Below are 21,040 nucleotides of genomic sequence, written 5' to 3' on the forward strand. Positions count from 1 at the left end.
TCTCTTTATGGGATGAAAATATATTGGGTAGGTTGCCTTTGTCTACATTGTGATTTGGTGAAGTAATTAATCATTGAAATAATATAAAGGTTATTATGGCATGAAAATATAATGACACAGTATCCCTAGAAATATGCATACCAATGATCATTTGTCTACTCCTGTATATTTTGCCAAATTAAGGAAACGATGTATTTATTCAAGAATAATACAAGTCCAAACATGTACACTTGTGCCGTATTTAAATTTAGGTGATTTGGCTTGAAAATATATTAAAGTCATATTCACATGCATAGAAATAGCCATTTCAAATATGTGATTTTATTTCAATCATGATAATTATACTTTGTAAAGAAAAAGGGCCCAGTTCAAAAGTAAGTAAATGAAGATACAATTGTTAACATATCAGGGCAAGAAATATTTTTGAATCTGTTCGAAAACTTGAAATTTCATTCAAAATATGTGAGGACCTATTCCCTACCCTGTTTTTAAACAAAAAATTAATACCATTTTTATATTGGCATTAGATTGCGGGGGGGGGGGGGATATGATAAGCCAATTAAGTGGTGTGTTATCATTAGTTTCCTCCTGAAACAAATACCTAGATATTGGCGGGGGGGGGGAGGGTATGAACCTAAATATAAATGTCGAACCAGAACATACCACGTAGTAATTGTAATTTCTTCCATGTTCGACAGTATTACACTTTTTTGTCTTATGCTTTATTGGTGCTAAATAGATTTTCACGACATATGTCTCAAGAATTTTTTTTTCGAATTTCCCTCCTGTCATGAAATATCGCATTTGGAATGTTTCTTATTTTCTGCAAATATATAAGGGTCATGACCGCTGCTATACAAGTACAATATAGTAAATGAGCAGATTTGTTGAGATATTACACGTAATTTTATTTTGAAAATGAGTGTGAAAGAAAATAATAATTACATTTTAATTTTAATATGGATGTTTCTTATTTTCGATATTCATTTTTTGTAGACGTAATGCCCAATAGTCATATTCACTCCGAAGTAAACCGGAAGTAGATGTTTAGAACGGTCGCCCATGTGTGAAAGACACGAAATAACGGATAAACATTTTGCAAAATTGGCCTTTCAGAATCAGTACGGTTGCTTAAATGGTAATGGATGAAAGGCGTGGAGCGTCTTCTTTACATTGGTGTACGTTATGAGTGACTGAATGCGTAGATAGTATCGGAAAATTAGATCGGAGTCATCGAGGGGTCGGATTGTGACCGGCGAGAGTTAGTTACCTTGTGTGATATAGTTAGTGTACACATTACTTTACCCCAGAATCGAGTGCCTGTGTGCAAATCGCAGGATTTAGGATCGTTGCTTACAGTAGAAGAGGAAATAAAGTAGAAATCCTGCCAGTAATTAAATATTCAGATATGCAAATATGCTTGCGACCAGTACACAGGCACTCGATTCTGGGGTAAAGTAATGTGCACACTAACTAGGGTTATATAGTTAGTGTACACATTACTTTACCCCAGAATCGAGTGCCTGTGCTGAATGGGTAGATAGTATCGGAAAATTAGATTGGAGTCATCGAGAGGTCAGATTGTGACCGGCGAGAGTTAGTTACCTTGTATTATATAGTTAGTATACACATTACTTTACCCTAGTACTAATATTAGTACCCTTACTCGTACCTCGTGGACAGGGTACTAACATGAGCATATACGTGTTAATGGAGCAAGCCGGGTGTGATTCACACCCGGCGCTCTTTTAGCCTAATAATAACACTTAAAACATATTCCTTGCATATAATCCAATAAATTGAGTAGTCCTCTTATTTAATACCGGAAGTATCGAAAATCATTGTAGAAATAGTTGTAAAATCTCATTTACCTTTTTCAGCCGATATTTTCGTTTAGATCGTCTGCCATATTATTTCAAATAATGATTACTTCCGTTCTCAGCCTCGTTTGTTTGTGTGCCATATAAGGACCTTGACGCCTCATTTGGAAATGTAAACAAATCGTAGTAAAAATTTGGCGCCATTTGGGTCAGAAATTCTGCACATTAAAAGTAAATACGGTTTATCGGCAACTTTGAAATTCCACCAAGATGCGATTATTCGCACTTTTTTGATAATAATATAGCGTAGAATATCCAAAATATGGTCTGGCAAGCCTTACGTAGAAAAGGGGTCATGGCGAGAGTCTCGCGTTATCTGTCATGGCGGACAGGATAAGGTTAGAGTAACCATGCCAATTTATTTTATCATGTAAGGGCTTAATAAATTCAAATTAAACCAAACTTCTTTCACAACATGATTATACTTATGTAGTTGATTTCTACACTGTTTGTTTTTCTGACTTAAGTGATGACGTTTTTTGCTCCATTACATGATATGGGATCAGTTCGTAGCCTCAATCACAACAAATCAAGTTGAGGCTATGACATTGTAGCTCTACTTTACCCCAGAATCGAGTGCCTATGACCTAGCATAAATAAAAGCAAAAATAAACGAATAGCGAGTGGCACTATGGTGTCAAAATCCTTACACAATTCTATCGAGAGGCCTGCAAGAGCTACCCATTCCAGCAGCTAGCAGAAGCAGCTAACTAGTTTTACGCTACACAGCTACCATTTCCCCGAAATTACCTGAGAGAAAAAGGACTGTGGAGAAATGTAAAGAAGTAGAAGAAAAACAGCAAACTTCTGCTAATAAAGCCCTTCAACGGGCTACCAATATTGCCTCTTATTCAGGGAACCATTTTGGCTTGGTATCCCGTTTGATAAAATTATTACGTACACTAACTTGACCCATCAATCCACCGGTTCAAAATTCAAACCTTTTATGACCTAACAGAGACCAAACTTTTTATATGTCGCTCAGACATATTAATTATTAAAATTTTGTAGGGCATCTACAATGTACACTATGTACTGGAATTTTTACAATTGTTAGGACGTAGGAAAATTTTACAACTTGTTTTGATTTGACTCAATTGCACAGGTGGCTAAGACATTATTGGCAGTTTTTATTGTCCAGTAGTACAACTAGACTACATTTGACTAAGTACGGGCTGGCGTTCTTGGGAGTGCACGGCATACATGGCTGGCTTGCCGAGTTCCTTGCCCTCTTGCCTCTGTCGGACATCGTATAACGGCGGAGATGTGGAACAATTTCCACCCACCTAAAGCTAGGTGTCTCGATGTGACATCATCATTGCGACCAGTCGCAACGAATGTTACATACTGCATGGGGTCGACACCTAGTACAGAAAATACAGACTGAAATCAACTCATTGTTATCATGAATGTATGTTAGGCCCATTCCCACTCATGAAAGCCATTCATTCAGGTCGTTAGAGACATATAGTCCACCGACCTGACGGCTAAATTGGCAGTGCTCCTTGAGCACATAAACACCTGGAGGATGTGGCACTAATGCCTTGCCCCAGGAACATTTAGCATCCCGCTGTGCGGGAATAAACCCGTCACACATGCTCTTCTGGGCGCATGCGATTTAGATCCAATCAATCAAAACCACGCAGACAGCACATGTCACTGTGGTAGTCACATGACACCAACAAACACATCGCTGACACATGCTCAGTACTTCTTGAAAATGGTTTTCTCCACCCTGTTGCAATACCAACTTGTTTCTGATCATTGTTCTCAGAATAAATATGTTGAGAATTAAGTGTTCATTGTATTTCTTTACAAACATTGAGTGACTTCTACATAATATGACCAAACTGTATGTAAAACTACTTTGGAAATTTGTTTATTATTGATATCATGTGACTATATGACCTCTGATGTCATTAACATGTAGCTTGCGAGATTTGTCTAGTCATGTGACTTGGAATGCAAATGGACAGATCCAGGTCAAATTTCAGCAACGGATTAAAGACATGACGAATGCTATGCTCACAATTTTTTAGAAAATAAATCATATTTCTATCGATTTGATGCAGGTATATCTCGATGAAAGGTCATTCAAGTTTGCTGGGCCAGCTAGTAAGCGGCTACCCCATGATGACACCAAATGGTGTCAGCGATTTCCAACTTTTCGATAGGGAATGGACTTTGACCTTAGACCCCAACATAAATGTCCAAATATCAAAAATGGGATGGCAAGTGTCAGATGAAACTTGGACTAACCTGGCAGCCAATATAGGCACTTTTCTACAACTTAAAGTTATAATGTTTTAGTCAGACTTTAAATTCAAATAACCACAAGTAAATGGACATCTTTTCAAATTCCGTTGGACTTCATTACAGTTGGCTGGAATGCAACGGAAGCCAGGAATGCCGAATTGGGCTTAAAAGATGATAAAATCTTGAACCAAACGAGTCAGTCTAAACACATTTTTCAATATTAATATATTTGTATTCATTTCGTTCAAGAATTATACTTAAACTTTACCCAATTTAGGTATTCCAGGCTTCCATCGCTTTAAAGTCAACTGAAATGTAGGCCATTAAAACTTGAAAACAAGCCCATTTACTGGTGTGTAAAGTTGAACTTATTAGAAAAAAGACACCAGTGAAAGTGAAGTCTGACTAAAACATTATGACTTTAATTTGTAGTAAAATGCTGATATGGACTGCCAAGTGTGTGAAGTAGTCCTAAAATTTGACGTTAGTTGCAATGTCATCATTATCAAAATGCACTGCACAATGCCACTATTTAGGCAGTAAAACCTTGACATCCAAAACATGAATATCAGGGTCGAAGTCTTACATTGTAGGACTACCTAAAGGTGTGATCTAGTACAATCCGGAATGAATGTCTCGCGTACTGTGATGTCACAATGACAGCTATGCGTATTGATAAACAAATTCATTCTACCCAATACATTGACGATTCCAGCCGAAATTCTCTTTTCTTGACCCAAGTCAGGATATGGTCACATTGTTAAAAGACCATAGAGATCAGTAATTTTCGTCTAAAGTTTCTTGATGACAGATAAGGTGCATATAATTCAATAATCAGGATTTAATTGATTTTGGTTATAGAAAACTAGTTTGAAAATTTATATTTAATAAAAATTGATTGAATGTGCGTATATGACCAGTGTGACTTTTACTATTTTTAGGGTGATAGTAGTACTGTTAACTTAAAGGAAATAATAGGAGCTGTTTCTTATTTTTTAAATTCATTTTCTTAAGTGTTTATGATTAAGTTCCAAGTCAGAAAAAAAAACAAATTGCTTCAGGTTCAGCTACAGTAGCCCGATTGGTCTGAGTATGAATCAACGAATACGTACACTGACACTCTTTTACTTATTTCTGCCATTTCTATTCTGTCCTATCGTTATCATCTTTATTTTATCTTTGACCACTCACCCCCCACCCCCCATTGCTAATAGTCGAGTGTGACTGTGTCAAAATGATTATAAAGAGAGATTTACTTCCGTTTTGATTATACTCAATCTTGCCATTTTGATCTGGGTGTAAAGGTTGTATAATTTTGTGTATATGTTGTTCCCTTTTGTGTGTATAATACATGTTCTTTTACATAGACTTATTATAGTTGATATTCATTTCATATTCACAGTTTATTTTATATAGCTGCCACATATTTGCCAGAATGTCAAAGAGCATTTTCATTGCAGGTGATTCCAGCTTGAAGCAACTGTTTGGTCTTCTGAATTTCTTCATGTTATGTATCCCTGATGCAAAATTGGTTAGAGATGTCACAGATTTTTATATCCAAAGTGTTAGATGGTGTCCAAGCCAAAAAACCTGACCTGCTGATTCTTCATAAAGGTTGAAATGATGTTGGAAAAGATGTGAACATATTCATAAGGTATTTTTGCTTGTCAGTTTTACTTTAAAAACATTTATTATTTGTGCCCAATATTTGCACAGAACTGTTAAAGAAGCTTTATAGTATATTTATGTATTATAGTAATTTAACTTAGTGAAACTTGCTATTGATGAAATCCAGATAGTCTCTATATTTTGAATAAGACCAGCATGATTCTTAAGAATTCTTAAGAATATTTTTACATGTTTAGCATCCATATTGACAAGGGCTGTTGAGTACCCAGCAAGCTACCTTTATTACATGAGAATCCCTCACCAACCACAATTGAAAAAGCTTAGCATCAGGGGGAGGGGAACATTAATTTGGTAATATGCTTGGCCGAGATCATGGGTACTCCTGCTACTGACTGACTTGAGACCGAACAAATTATGATAAAAGTTTATTATAGAGCAGTCAGGTGTAGATATATAAATGCGGTAATAATTAAAATACTTCCAGCGTGCACAATTAGCTATCATAATTTTTTGTATCCATTGATGAGAGCAAAATAATTAGAAAATTTGGGCTATTTTTATACCACCATCATCATGACTATTCTTGAAGCAGCTATGTAATTTTATCAAAATTAGACTAAACAAAATACATCATTATAAACTTATTAAAGTTACAATAACATATCAAAAGCCCGAAAAACAAACTTTATAATTTGGCAAACTTTAATACCTGGAAATATTAGTCATATCTATAACTCATCGTGTCCACAAAAGTAATATTTATTGTCCTGTATAATTACCACAAAGGTACCAGGAAGAAAATAATAGCCTACAGAAAATAAAATATGCTAAAACCTTTTATTATACAGATACAGACCGTAATAAAGGTTCATATTCTGAAACTACAAGTCTTAATTTCAATGTCCTGCAACATGATATGCATAATCCATCGGTTCACATGGGGACCTTTCATTGTGGCGCTTAAATCGTTCTCTGAATATCATGACTGCGGCATATGAAACTACTTTAACATCATTAAAACATGCGCAGATATTATCATTTGACTACAAGCACTTGCATACTGTTAGTGTCGACAGAGTTCCAAAGTTGTTATATGCTGCACCAAATGTGACTATAATCAGAGGAGCACCAGTTTTGTTCCGTAACAGAAGTTTCATCTGAATCAATTGCAACATATTTAAATTAGACCTTGGTTGTAGTAATTTTAATGTTAGAATAAGGTGTGTTCTTTCACTGTAGTTTTATGTAGGTTTGGCTGAATCTGTAAAAATGGCAGTTACATGGCAGGCCACATTTCTTAATCACCATACCATATTAGTGTTTTTGCCGTGTAACTCATTGTTCCTCAAAAATAAATCACAATGTGAAGTAATTTTCACTTTCCTAATAGAAAAAGTCAAAGTTTACATTTTGTAGGCAACTTAGCCACCCAGTTTGCCTAGTAGTGTGACCCTGATATTATTAACATATTGTTTTCAGTTGTTATGGAGATTTATTCATTTGCTGCTGGAAAACTAATCCCATGATGATGGTCATTGTCTGTGGAATTCTGCCTGGAACTACCAATCATTTAAAAACTTTCCATTGGAACTGGACTGTTTTGCCATACTAAATGATGACATGAGGTTAAGCAGAGAATGTGATAAGTGTCATTTTATTGATTATAACCCAGCATTTGATCAAAAAATGTGTTTGGTATGTGATGGAAATGATGCATAAATATTGAAAACAGTAATGGGATCATTTTCCTGTTGGTCTTGAGATGGTGCAGATAAACAGAGCTGTTACAATGGTATCCTTTGACATATACAATGGTATCCTCTGACAAGTGCCACCCTGTCAATATCCATATGCAGAAGTTGTACAGGAGAGAAACCCCTGCAGATAGATGGATTACATTCATAAGGTGATTAACGTAAGTTATAGGTTTTACTTAAACACTAAACTTTCTTTTAGCATGAATAAGGTCACATATACATACCAATCTATATTTTGTAAGTCATTGGTAAGTAGTTCATTTTTTTAAATGGCATTTACATTAGGGCAATCTGGCCATGTTAGATTAATGATGTGCCATGAATTAACTTAAAAAATGTCAAATTCATTTTTGTCTTTTTAATGCAACGGGTTCAAATTATTATTGTATTGTATTATTTAATTAACAGTGATTTGACTGACCAAAGTACAGATATATTTGATTAAATGTCTTTACATATATTGATAATGTTTTATAATTATTTCATTTAAGGAGAGCCACATTTTGAGGAGAAAACCATTTTTTTTTCCAAAATTCAGCAGGTATAAGTGATACAGATTACCAGTTTTAGCAAGAATTATCCAGGCATGAGCATAGTGTATGAGGTATAGATGAATATAATTTGAAAGATACCATCATGTAATGCAAGAAATAATATTTGTATTCCCCCTCTTGTTATTTCCGTTTTCCATCTGTCCATATAGTTATTCACCACTACAAGGCAGATTGTTGCTTAATTGATTGTGTCCATTTCCTTGTACTATTTGCAATATATGATGAGGTCTGAGGTCAAAATTATCCCCATCCTTGACCTGGCCATAACAGTTTTGAATGACTCAATTGTTTTTAACTATATTTGATGCAGTTGTTTATATTGTCCTGGTGGTGTCACATACCAATATGAGCTCTGTATGTCAGTGTTACACTTGATGGTTTTAGGTTAAACATTAGGTTAAGCCTACCACAAGCTTGTCTTGTTTTAATGACTGGTGGGTTTTCACAAAGATTATTCACATGAAACAAAGCCATATGTCAAATCTACACTCAGTCAAAAATCATGAAGGTCATGGTCACATCTGTTCGTAGGTCAAAATTTGTCTACTGTAGCTTTATCTGGGCTGTAACTTTCTTTGTCATAACTTTTCAATGCCTAATTGTTTTGCAGTAATATTTAGCAGAATTGTTTCTATCAACCTGCTTCATGTCACATACTAATTTTAGTTCTGTATGCCCTCGTTCCACTTTTGTTTGCTGGATGGTGAAAGGGTAAATGAGTTGTACCACAGGTCCAGGTTTTAATTGTTTTAAGACTTGTTGGTTTTCAAAACTTATTCTTGTAATTATTCAAATGTACAGTGCTTTTGGTTATGCAAACGTCCACCAGAAACCTTGGAAAGTCAAGGTTGCATGTATGGTTCAAGGGTAGAAATTAGCCTAATAAAAATGTTCATAAGTTGGCGTCAGTTACACTACCACTTCAGAATATGATGGTCAAGGTCACATAGCTAATACATCAAAATTGGTGTTATAACCTTGTCATTGAAAATTTCCATAATGAGCCCTGTCCAGACTATTAACTATTTTTACACCATTACATGAAGCCTCAGTGGCTGATTGATTTCATGTAATTGCCCTGCAAGTTCAACCATCTCCCTGCTACAGTTTTGATTCACTGCACTGACAGTTATGAGAAGTTTGAGAAAGCTTGTCACTAGGTTCCAGTGATTCTTCCTCAGACCTGCCAATGTTGCCATAAGTCTTAGGAAAATTAACCATAAAATATGGACTTGGAGAAAAAAATATGGAGATGTGGTTGTTTGAGGTAAAATCTGAATATTGGCTTGTCCATGTTTCGTTTGGATCCACATTTCACATTGGTTTCAGTGGAATTGGTCAGGGAACCAGATTATCTTTACCAGAGTACCTCAGACACTTTAAACTGGACATAATTAACGAAAGGGACAATAAATGTCTTAAAAAGTTTAATAGACTAGAAGAATAAAATAGGATATTAAGAGTCTTCAAGGAAAAAACGCAAAAAAAAATGTTGATCTGAGTATGTCACATGGTGGGAAAGATGATTGCCTTCACAACAGCTTCTTTTTTTTAAGGAGTATGTCAAGATGAGAGATATCAAGGAGCCATTGAGCTCCATGGGGTTTGGAAGTGCATTTTATGAAACTGCGTTGGAGGCAATTAAGGTTAAAATAAACTTTTGCAAACTTGAACACAAGTTGAACATGATGTTTACCATTCGTACATCAGCCTTGAATCACACTTCTATACTTTTAAAATGCATATATTTCAGATTGACAATAGCAGAACATTATATTTTATTACACCTTACTGGAAACTGACCTAACTTATGGAAAAAAATTGACTACGATACTGACGCCTTGTTAGAGTTGGCAGGTCTGCTTCCTGGATGTATCCATTTTACTTCCCCACCATTAACACTGTCAGCCATATATGACCATTTAAGTATCAACAATGGTACTAAAACCTCAATTTCACCACCATCACATCATTGCTTTGGTACCTAGGGAAAGTTTTCAATATTGTCAATACTAACAGTAACTCAGTTTTTGTAAAAAAAGATGATAAAAAAAACATCAGTCAAAAGCTATGTCCAGCGAAAGTCTCATTGGTTTTTTACTTGAGTAGGAAAATAATTAGAAATTATGCAAATGTTGGCTGATAGTAATTTACTGATAACTGTGAAGCTGCTTTGTTACAACATGATTACAAAGTCATTTGAGAACCGTTAACTTTTATGGATTATTTAATATATACTCAACATAGATACCAACATACACTGATAATGGCTTATTCATTTCTGCTCGGAGAAAACTGAAGGTGCCAGTAATATCAGTGTATATTACAGTTTGTTCATAAACTGCATATATATTTGCAAAATGTTTATAATAATGGAAAGTACACTTGTGTGCATATTTGTTACACATAAATTTTTTTTTTTAGATCAACATGAATATTCTCCAAATTCCACCCATTACAGCCCATGGATGTATCATCATATTGTTGGCAGGTTCTTAATTTTCAGTTGTTGTTTTTTTTTTCTTCTTGAAAGACATGTTTATTTTGACACTGATAATTCCAAAGACACGTTTATATGGTCTATTATTTAGCAAGTGTCTTTTTCTTTTGTATCAGGAGTTACTGCTGAAACTTTGAGTAATTTCATTCTATTCAGGTGTTTTTTTTGTAAGGAAGATATCTTTTTAAATGTGTGCACTGATATATACCTTTTTTATACTGATTAGATCAGTATGAGATAATTGTGAATGTTGGTGTTGATCTTGCTGTAATATCACCAACAGCTATTTATAGCATATACAAGGTAATTATTCAGTATCAAGGTATGATTGTATCAATCAGAAAGATACCTTTTGAAGCAATAATGAAAGAAAAGACTTGATATTGGGGTATTATAGTTTATTGTTGCAACTGCAGTGAAAGTAATGTCTGTTCTGAAAATTAACTTCTGGAAAAAGTAAGGATAATGTGGTAGGTAGAAAGGTAGTTAAATATAAATTGTATATTGGATGCATTAGATGTTGCTGTAGGCATCTTTTACATCTGACCATATTAATGTTGACATATTTGTGGTTTCTAGTTGCCTTCGTTTCTTGCCATCACATAATTTGTTTAAGGATTAACACTTTCCGAACAAGTAGTCAAAGATGAAAAAATTATTCCAGAGAATTGCCGCTGCAAAGGTAAGTAGAAAATATAATGTTTGATCTTTATTTCAGTATCCTATTATTATTTTGTGACTACTGCTTTTACAATTGGCCAGTAAAGGCAAACTCTTATCTTTAGATGTGATCAATTTTTCAATCACAATTCTAGAAATATAGTAAATAATAAACTACTATTTAAAACAGTGCAGCATGGTTACCATTTATGTACTTTTCCTTTTGCAGTATCATTATAACTGTTGAAACTGTTCTTTCATTGTAGGTATTCTGCTGTTCTGAGTGTCCTGTGAAATTCAGTAAGGAAGACTTCCTTTAGAACCTTTACCTGTGAGACTATGTGCATGTTTCTTAAGCATTTATGCCAGACTCTGAAATAACTATTCAGAATTTAACCCAAATAATTGGCTTCTTGGCAACATAAATGCATTAAAATTTATGTATTATATATTTGGTGTTTTTAACTTGAAAATTTGTGATATGAAGTTGTATTGGCTGCGTTTTTCAGTATAGGCTCACAAGTATTGTTTTTTCCTAAAGTACTATATCAGCTCTTTTGGATCATTGGGCTATTGCAGTCCTCATCATTTTTGAATGAGGAAAACTTCTACATTTTTTTTTTCCTCTAAACATAAATAAAACACATTGTACATTTTTTCATTTATCCGACACGTGTTTGCACACACAATTCACTTTATATCTCTGTCTATAGTAATCCAAACTGAATTCGCATTTATTGGATGAATATTACAAAATGCCACCACAGTGTCCTTACACTATTGAAAATCACAGCAGATACTTATGAATGCTAGACTAGTGCAGTGCTCAGGAATTTGAGTAGCAAACTGCAGAATTTATTTCAAAGATACGGCTTCTATGAGAAAACTGGACAAAAGATGACAACATAAAAGTTATATGTCCCATGTCCAATTCTTTACTGCAGGAAACCTCATTACATCCTCCAGATGCTAACAATACAATTGTAAAGAAAATTTCATTTATCAGAAGTTATCATTGCAAAAACTGTTTACAACCAATTTGGAAAAATCTCATAAAGCCATTTGCATTGAACATGACATTATCACTCAGTTGATGGAGTGTCATTTCATGGATTCAAAAAATAAGCAGCTTCAACAGTTTGAGGGTGCTGCTATCAATATATCCACATTTCCAAATTGTGAACTCACGGGAAAAACAGAAATTGTGATCAGAAATGCACACCCCTTTCACTATTACTGTATAATGAATGAAGTTTAGTACTAATAAATGGTGATTCTTGAAAATTAGCGCTGTTGAAGATGGAATAATTCTGCTTGTGCTCTGACAGACTTAGTAGAGGTCACATTCTGTGTAAATCTGCAGTCTGCAGCAGGTACATGGATTTCAGTGGAGCATAACTTTGTTCCTCTCAATCATGAGAATGACATTCAGCACTGGATCTGAAAGATAAACACTTTCAGTCAGAAATTAGCTATAAGGAAAAACTTACATTGTACAGGATTTCTTTTTAATTTACTAAGGTTATTAAAAAGATGTACAATAATACAAACCTGTGGTCAACAACCCAGAATCATATTTTAAATGATTTTATTTCACCGTTCTGTTTAGCTAATTATTTATTGGGTTTTTTTCTCCCATTTAGCAGCATCATATCAAAGAGGTATAAGTGAGGATGAAATTTAACGAGAAGTTTGTTTACTGAAATAGCTGATGTTTATTTGTTGATGTTGTTTCTTACATTTCAGGTTCTGATTTTGACAGAAACTTTTGAAACATTGAAACCAGCCAGCAGATCAATATTACTACCTGCACAGACCTTCTGGGTTTGAAGAATTATGGATGCGGAAAACAAATTTGTTTTAATCATCTGCTGCGGAGCGGAAACTTCATGTATCAGCCTTTCCATGGAATCAGCTCCATCTAAATTCTGAACTTTTACCCCCAAAGTATGAATAGCAGTAAAGTTAATTTGTGTTTACATTCTCTGATGACAGAACATTTTCATCTTTAAATATATGAAATTTCATTAACACCATAAATGCCAACCCAGGACAGTAATTGCAGCTTAATGCCAAACTGCCAGTCTGTGACTTCTGTTGTATGTTTTTTTGATTTACAAAAGATAATGATATATGTGTATTTATTTGCAAAAGTAGAGATCACTGAACAAGTCAACAGTATTTTTTATCTTTGGAACTGCATTTCTTCAAATAAATTTATATGTCTCAGCTGAATATGTGACTTATTCCAATCTGACTAAAAGAAATACAACCAATAATTTACATTCTGTTTATACTTTCCTTCAAAAAAATCTTTTAATGTAATTAAGGTCATACCCCTTGTACAGATTTTAGTCATCACTCTTTATGTCTTCTGACATGAATTGTTGAAGTTGAAAAAGAAAAATCACTTTATGTATATGTACATGTATCCTTTGTGTTATATCCTTGTGGACACTTCCAAGAAAGATGTTTAATTACCCACACACACACACACACACACACCTTTCCGTTTTCATTTGGATATGACTTAGAAAAAATAAAATTAAATTATATTTCCCATATTTAATTCCTAAAAACTAGAAATTGGTCTTCATCGAAAATGATATCTCTCTCAGCCACTCTTGTGATAGATACCAAGATCATGGGTAAGCTGTAAGTTTGGACTAACAAGGCTTCATGATGTCAATTCAGACCACTGAAATGTGCGATCTTGAATATGTTCATATGAGTAATTCAACCAAATAATTTTCGAAATGTACAAGCCATTGAAAGTTACAGCCTGGACAAGACTGCATTAAGCCACTCTAAACTGCAGCTAAGACAATGGCCTTCAAGCTTTCAGGGTGGGAGACTATACAACAAATGGCCATATTCGTGTGAATAATGTTACCAAATATTTTTGAAAACCCACATGTCATTGAAAAGTTATGACCTGAACAAGCCTGCTTAATTTGACATTGCACATAATGGAACATGGGCATCCAGAGCTCAGACTTGTATATGAGATACTACCAATAGCTATAAATAATTCCACCAAACCCATAGGAAAAGTGGCTTCTTTTGACTTTTGACCTTATTGATATCATCAATAGTAGGTAGGAATGTTAGTTGACACTTTCTCTTTGAGACAAATATCAATACCAAATTGCTCAAAACCACAGAAGCATTTTGGAGCTATGGCCTGGATAGGTAAGTATGACAGCTGGACACACAGCAAAGCATAAAATAATGTATTTCCCAGAAAGGAGGAATGGATGGGTGAAAATAATGGCAATGAAACAGAACATGAATTTATTTTTTTTGGAATTTCTATGCATGAATGAAACACTTGAAAAGCTTTTTTCAGATCATTCCAGAATAGTGTGTGTGTGTTTGATTTGGATTTTTACAGTAGTTTTAACAATTTTTCAGTCATATTGCTATGATGTCTGCAGTGTGGCAGTTTTATAGTGATGCCTAACACTGGGGCATCATGCCGCAGATATGTAGTATGATGTCCCACCCAGTCACATTATTCTGATACCAGGCCGACCAGTCCTAACACTAACCTCTTAATGCTGGGCACCTGGCAAGGCAGCTGTTAGTACTATTTTTGTAAGTCTTTGGTATGGCTCAACTGGGGATCGAACCCACGACCTCCTGCTTCTCAGGCGGACACTCTAACCAGTAAGCCACCAGATTGGTGTCATTCCAGAAGAGTTTTCCTTTTAAAAGTATATTAATAATGAAAAAGTTATTCAGACTGGATAATTTTTATTTCAGATGAAATGTTACTTATTAGGAATTGTTATGTTAATAGATTTTAGTGTGGATCTCATCAAGAAAAAAATGAAAAACAATTTTTTTCTGTAGTATAATTGTAGCAACGTTTTTTTTTTCTTCACTTTTGGAAACATTTTGGTGAAATTTGTAATAGTTATACAGCTTAGTGAACTGCACCAAAGTGTGTTGAAAAATCAATTTTATGCTGCCAAATAATAATATAAAGATCATGAAATAAATATATCACTCTTTTAATGTCTTGTAAACAATGCATACAGTGACAATAGTATTAATATTTGTATGTAAGAGCATGGAAGCATTATGGTAGTTTCACTTACATTTAGCTATGCAACTTAATCAACAGTTTGTTATTCATAAAAAGTTATATCTTTCGTAATAAACGTATATGTTGGGACACCATAAATCAATTTTGAATGTAAATTTTTATGCACTGTATGTTCTGGGACAAATAGTTTGTTTTCCAGTCTTAAGTTGTGGGCACATTTTAAATCATTTGAAAATTACATTTTGGAAAATGCACTCCAACATAAATTTTTATTTAAAAAAATATAAAACTGTACTTGTGATAAAAAAAAATTTAATCCACCGCAGCATTATCTCATCAGCCCAACCCTTCTTATGCGCACATATGATCCATTCTTTCAGTGCATGAATATCTGTTTAGCTGTCCCATACTTATCGACAGTCAATCCAGGAATGAGATCAAAGCACATAGGAATTTCATCCATGTTAATTATCACAGTGTCTGCAAAATCATCTTCTCATCTGGCTTTCACAAATTCATCAAATGATTTTATTTTCTCCGAATCTTCTAGGTGACCCTGGGTCTTCGATGTCCAAGCACGATGTAATATATTGTGTCACTTTAAAAATTGTTTCATTGTTTCAATTTAGTTCCAAAATTCCTGTGAATACTGGTCAAAAGGAAGCAAAGTAGCAATCCTATGTGGGCTGACTTTGTACTTACAAAAAAAATCATCACACTCAAAAGAATCCAAAGTCGGTTTCCATGGTTGGCTTGCTTTGAAAAAAATATCTTTTTTATTCATATCCTTTAAATAATAATCAGCTTGAAAGTATATGAAGTCGGCTTCCAAGGTCAGCTTGCTTTACAATAAAAAATATCCTGTTTGCAAGTTCAAAAAATGAGTTTACTGCTCGATGCCAGTTGTGTTTATTCACCAACCAAACTTCTATTTACTTGGCAGATATATATTCATAATTAATACAAATGGGCATTGATTTATGCAGGTAAATAGTATCCACAGCAATAACTTGCTTACTAATAAATTTTGTAACCCATACTAGCTAAAAGATTTTAATTTGCACTTAAGAGAATGTATTTTCAAATAATAACAAATAATGATTTTTTTTTGTGCAAGATACTGTCATATGATTGAACTGGATATAATACAATATTGGTTATTTTGCACATAACACTGTGTCATGTGTGAATGGCACATACCTTCAAGAAATCGTTTCATTTTTTCACTCTTGTTTGTGATTTTGTTGGATCCAGTTTTCAGTCGGATAATACATTCAAACCATTGAGTACAACCAAACACGATTTGTTTCTCTATGTTCATGCTAGTGAACAATGTCTTGTGTTATCTGATGTAATTGATACATGCTACAGTATGGATGTCTTCGCTACATATATGGAGTTTGTGGATACATTTTCTTTAATGCTCATGATGGAAAAAAGAGAGGAATAAGTGATAACAATACAATGTTAATTTCATTCATTTTATTGTCAAATAAGCATTTTGTTTATTGATTTTATTGCAACATGGGGGGTGCAAATTAAACACAAATTTATTTCATTTCTTAAGTCTTGGAACGTATGTCCTATGTGTTAAAAATTTTCTCCATAAGTTCTAGTACAGGAGAAAAATAATTCTATTTTATTGTGTCCAATATATAGTTATTATTAAAACTGTTAAAGTCAAGTGGCACTAATTTATAGTAATATTGATAAAAAATAAAGCCTCTGCAATACAATAATGATAAAATTTCTCTGTGTATAGATCATCAATTTATTAGAACACCCCAATTTTCTCTCTAAACTGCTGAGAAATGTAGTAGATTTTACATGTTACAGTTTGATTTTTCGATTATATAACACAGACAAAAAGTCTCAAAAAATATATACCTTGTAATGAAGCAACACTGAACACTGATAACAGAACAATTTTTTTTCATCAGTTAAAACTATAAAAATTGATGTTAAAAAAGTAAACTAAAATAAAAGTGCTGTCAACAATGCTCATTACATTGCTATTGGGACAGATAATGCCTCTAACTCGCATAATCTAAATTCAGACCAAAACTTGCTTTAACTGCTTTCAAATACATGAAATTGGAGTGTTATCCATGGGACTGAACCTGAATGATTGCAGTGAAAATGTGCAGCATCCAGTGTGTTAATGAAACACAATAACTGCACATCCAAATCAACAATCGTCATTCTGATTAACTTGCCCAAAAAATCTACTGTAGTCTGGTAATGCAGCTTTCCCTTTACCTTTGATGATGTGATCCATCTATAATTGCCCACTGCCTTTACTGGATCACTGAACAAATGAAAACAAAGAAATATTTTGCATTAGATGTCTGAACACCTTGCATACCATTGGTGGAAACAAAAAGGAATCAAAACATACCCATCTTACATAATTTATTTCACCGACATAAGGCAAAGGTCACATTGAATTGCATAACATGTACCAGGTCTATTTGTAACTATAAAAAAGACTAGTTGATTACTATTTACATCTGAGTTAACATTAAGTCAGTACTCAGAATTTAGTCTCTACCTTTCTTAACATATACCCTCTCCTGCTGGCTCGATAGTGTGATCATATTGTTTGTTTATAGACTGGAAGGAATTTTAGTTACTCTTTGTAACAGTGTCGCTTTGATGCAGTTGTCTGTAAGTTAGAAGCTGTGCACAGTCAGTGACAAGGCATCTTTTTTAATCAAAACTGTGTTGTTACATGAAGTTTTATCACAGTACTCTGTGCTTTGATTTCATCTGGGACGCATTACAATTTTGTCCAATTCTAAGCTTTTTGGATATAGGATGGAAGAGTTTTTGCCTCTAGTAGAATTCACACACAATATATTTTTGTGACTGGCACTTGTAAGATTCTTTGCTACACTGTAATCTTTTGTGATACATCATACTAAGTTGTTTCTCTGTTTGGCCAGTGCCCGTGAATTCTCTCTGTCTGTACTTATTACCTACAATGTCAAATTGCTTTCACCCCGAACGTTAGGTAAAAGTTTGTTCTACTTGTTATACAGAGGCTTTCAATATACTAGAAGAGCAGTTGTTAAAAGCAACAGTGGATTATTAACATTCAAACACAGCTGCATACCCAGCATGTAAAGCTGAAAATTAAATGATACTAAATCATAACTGTGAATAATCCCACCCACAAAAAAAATAAAGAGTAAAATTAATACTGCACCTAATAATACTGTGCAATAGCTTATATTTATATGCGAACAATTCAAAGTGAACCATCTAAGACATAATGGAATTAATGCGTTTAATCCAGAAACACAGAACTTGATGCCTTTAGTGTTTGTAGGAAAAATTACTAATTGTTGCTCATAGAAAGTTAACGATTTATTGTATTGTAAATTGGAGTAATCACAAAAATATTGCAAAGTTTTCATGTAAATCGTAAAAAACATATGTATTTCAAAATGCCCATCCATAGCTTAAGGAAAGTAGGACAAATTAAAATGTTCTCACTCTATTACAAAATGAATAGGTTTTTTCTCTTATACGCATTAATGTATAGCATATATGTTATGAGATATGGCAGATAACTTTATATAGCTTTTTCTCTCTCATGCAGAGTATGGGATAGTCAGTCATGTCCATATAATTCTAGAATTCTAATATGGATGCTGATACCGGATAGAGTCATCTTTGAGATATTAAATGGAAAATATACCTTTACTGCATCACATTTCTCAGCTTGTCCTTAGCCGCTGATTCATCTACACGCCTTTATCAGAGGAATGGTCATGTTAACATCTTTTTGACTATCAGGTGACAAGGCCCATTTGTAAAAGTCCATATAATTACAAAAATCACCTGAAATCTACACTAATCAGCAAACAAAGTTAACAAAAAGAAGAGAAAATAGTTACAATGTAGAATGATAGTTCATGCACTAATGAACTATAATGACATTATGGTCAGCTGTTAACAATATCATTTCATCGAGCCAGTAACTTTACCTAAGAACAGTTACTCTGGCAATAATAATATTCTGATAATGATGTTAGGGTTGTCCATAAAGCACATATGCAAACAACTGGTGATTTTTTTAACCCCCTTTCCCCATACTCATTGCATAGCATACATGTTTTTGTAAAAAAAAAAAAAAAAAAAAAAACTTGTGTTTGTACATTGGTGAATCACCACCCCATTTCCAAGAATACCTAGGACAATTGAATTTTAAAAGATGAAGTTATTAGTACAGTCATTAAAAATAAGCAGAGGTTTAAATTAATGGCATGTAAAAAAAAAACTTAGAGAATGAAAGTAAGAGAGTATTAACATCAACTATAACAGCAATACATATCTTGAATTTGACAGAAATCGTAACCAATGCTTTTCTAAGGAAAATGTAAATATTTAGCTCTAATAATAGTTTTAAACAAGTGACGGCAGCAAATATTTAGTAGACCTTAACTTTAATAGTCAAATATCAGCCAGTGACTAAAATTTTGATATCAACTGTGGAAAATTGGAATATTATCAGCCTTATCATCATTTGGAATCACTGGACCTCAAATTTTTCTCATCAGTTTCGATATCATCCAAATCATGAATCTTAACAGTTCTTTTCTTGCGTGACAATTTCTGTAAGATGTGTGTGAACATGTGACATTTCACATTTGCCTTGGATGAGTAATAAATTTTAAACACTTCTGAATTTCACTACTATAAAAGTAAAGGACAATAGTGTCAAAAAGGCAATCCATGTGTCTCTTTGTTCATCCAAATATGGCTTCACAAATTCGCAAGAAGCATCAGGGTCTGGAATGCATAATCTGTCAGAATCATGAGATAAAAGAACTGTTCGTATCAGAAAATGAAGAGGAAAATATGTCTTTCACAATGTGCACCATGGGCAATACAACTACAACATATCACACTTCATAATTTTAAGCATATATACGCTCTGCTTGACATGGCATACCAGCCACTTTGTATCTAAAGCGTTTGCTGGTTATGTTTCTGACTTTACCGCTTTTCATAAACATCACAGTTATCAAGGAATAATTACCCATACTGCTGCAAAGCATACTTAACAGCCACACTGCCACATACACAGGCTAATGCATTTTGAATTATTTTTTCAACACCTCCACCTCCACTCAATGAATACATGCTTTATGGACAACTATTAGTGCGGCAGAAAAATAAATTAAGCGGCAGAATGAACTAATCATGTCACTACCACAAGTTTTACCAGTACATAAGCTATTATATAATATACAGGTGACAGCCCTGGTGGACTAGTGGTTAGAGCATCCACACGGATGTGGGAGGTCGTGGGTTCAAACCGCGACTGAGTCATACCAAAGACTTCTAAAAATGGTACTTATTTTAACAGCTGCCTCGCTTAGTGCTCATCATTAACAGGTTAGTGTTAGGACTGGTCAGCCTGGTGTCAGGATAATGTGACTTGGTGGGACATCATGCTTCATGTCTGCGGCATGATGCCCCAGTGCTAGATATCATTACAAACTGTCACACTGCAGACATCGCATCGTAGCGATATGACTGAAAAATTGTTAAAGCTACATTAAAAATCTAAAATACACACTATAATATACAGGCAAATGTACATTTATATGGATGTGTTATTTGTAAAACTCGGACAGTAATGATTGTTATTGTCACCAGATATGGATGAGCACTGACAAAGTTATCATTCAACTTACTGCATCAGCTGAACAGACTTCTAATGTTAATGATCAGCTGACTGT

General features: G+C 34.1%; 1 long non-coding RNA gene across 1 annotated transcript; it reads left to right on the top strand.

The window, feature by feature from the left end:
- The first annotated feature begins 1,038 nt into the window (after positions 1-1,038).
- On the top strand, positions 1,039-13,471 carry LOC149783525 (uncharacterized). Its single transcript, XR_016413617.1, has 4 exons — positions 1,039-1,138; positions 5,597-5,790; positions 7,245-11,536; positions 12,983-13,471. It is a non-coding gene; the product is annotated as an uncharacterized LOC149783525 (long non-coding RNA).
- Positions 13,472-21,040: the final 7,569 nt, after the last annotated feature.

Source organism: Sinohyriopsis cumingii, chromosome 14 (assembly GCF_028554795.1).
Source record: "Sinohyriopsis cumingii isolate HCF-2022 chromosome 14, ASM2855479v2, whole genome shotgun sequence".
Taxonomy (NCBI): Eukaryota; Metazoa; Mollusca; class Bivalvia; order Unionida; family Unionidae; genus Sinohyriopsis; species Sinohyriopsis cumingii.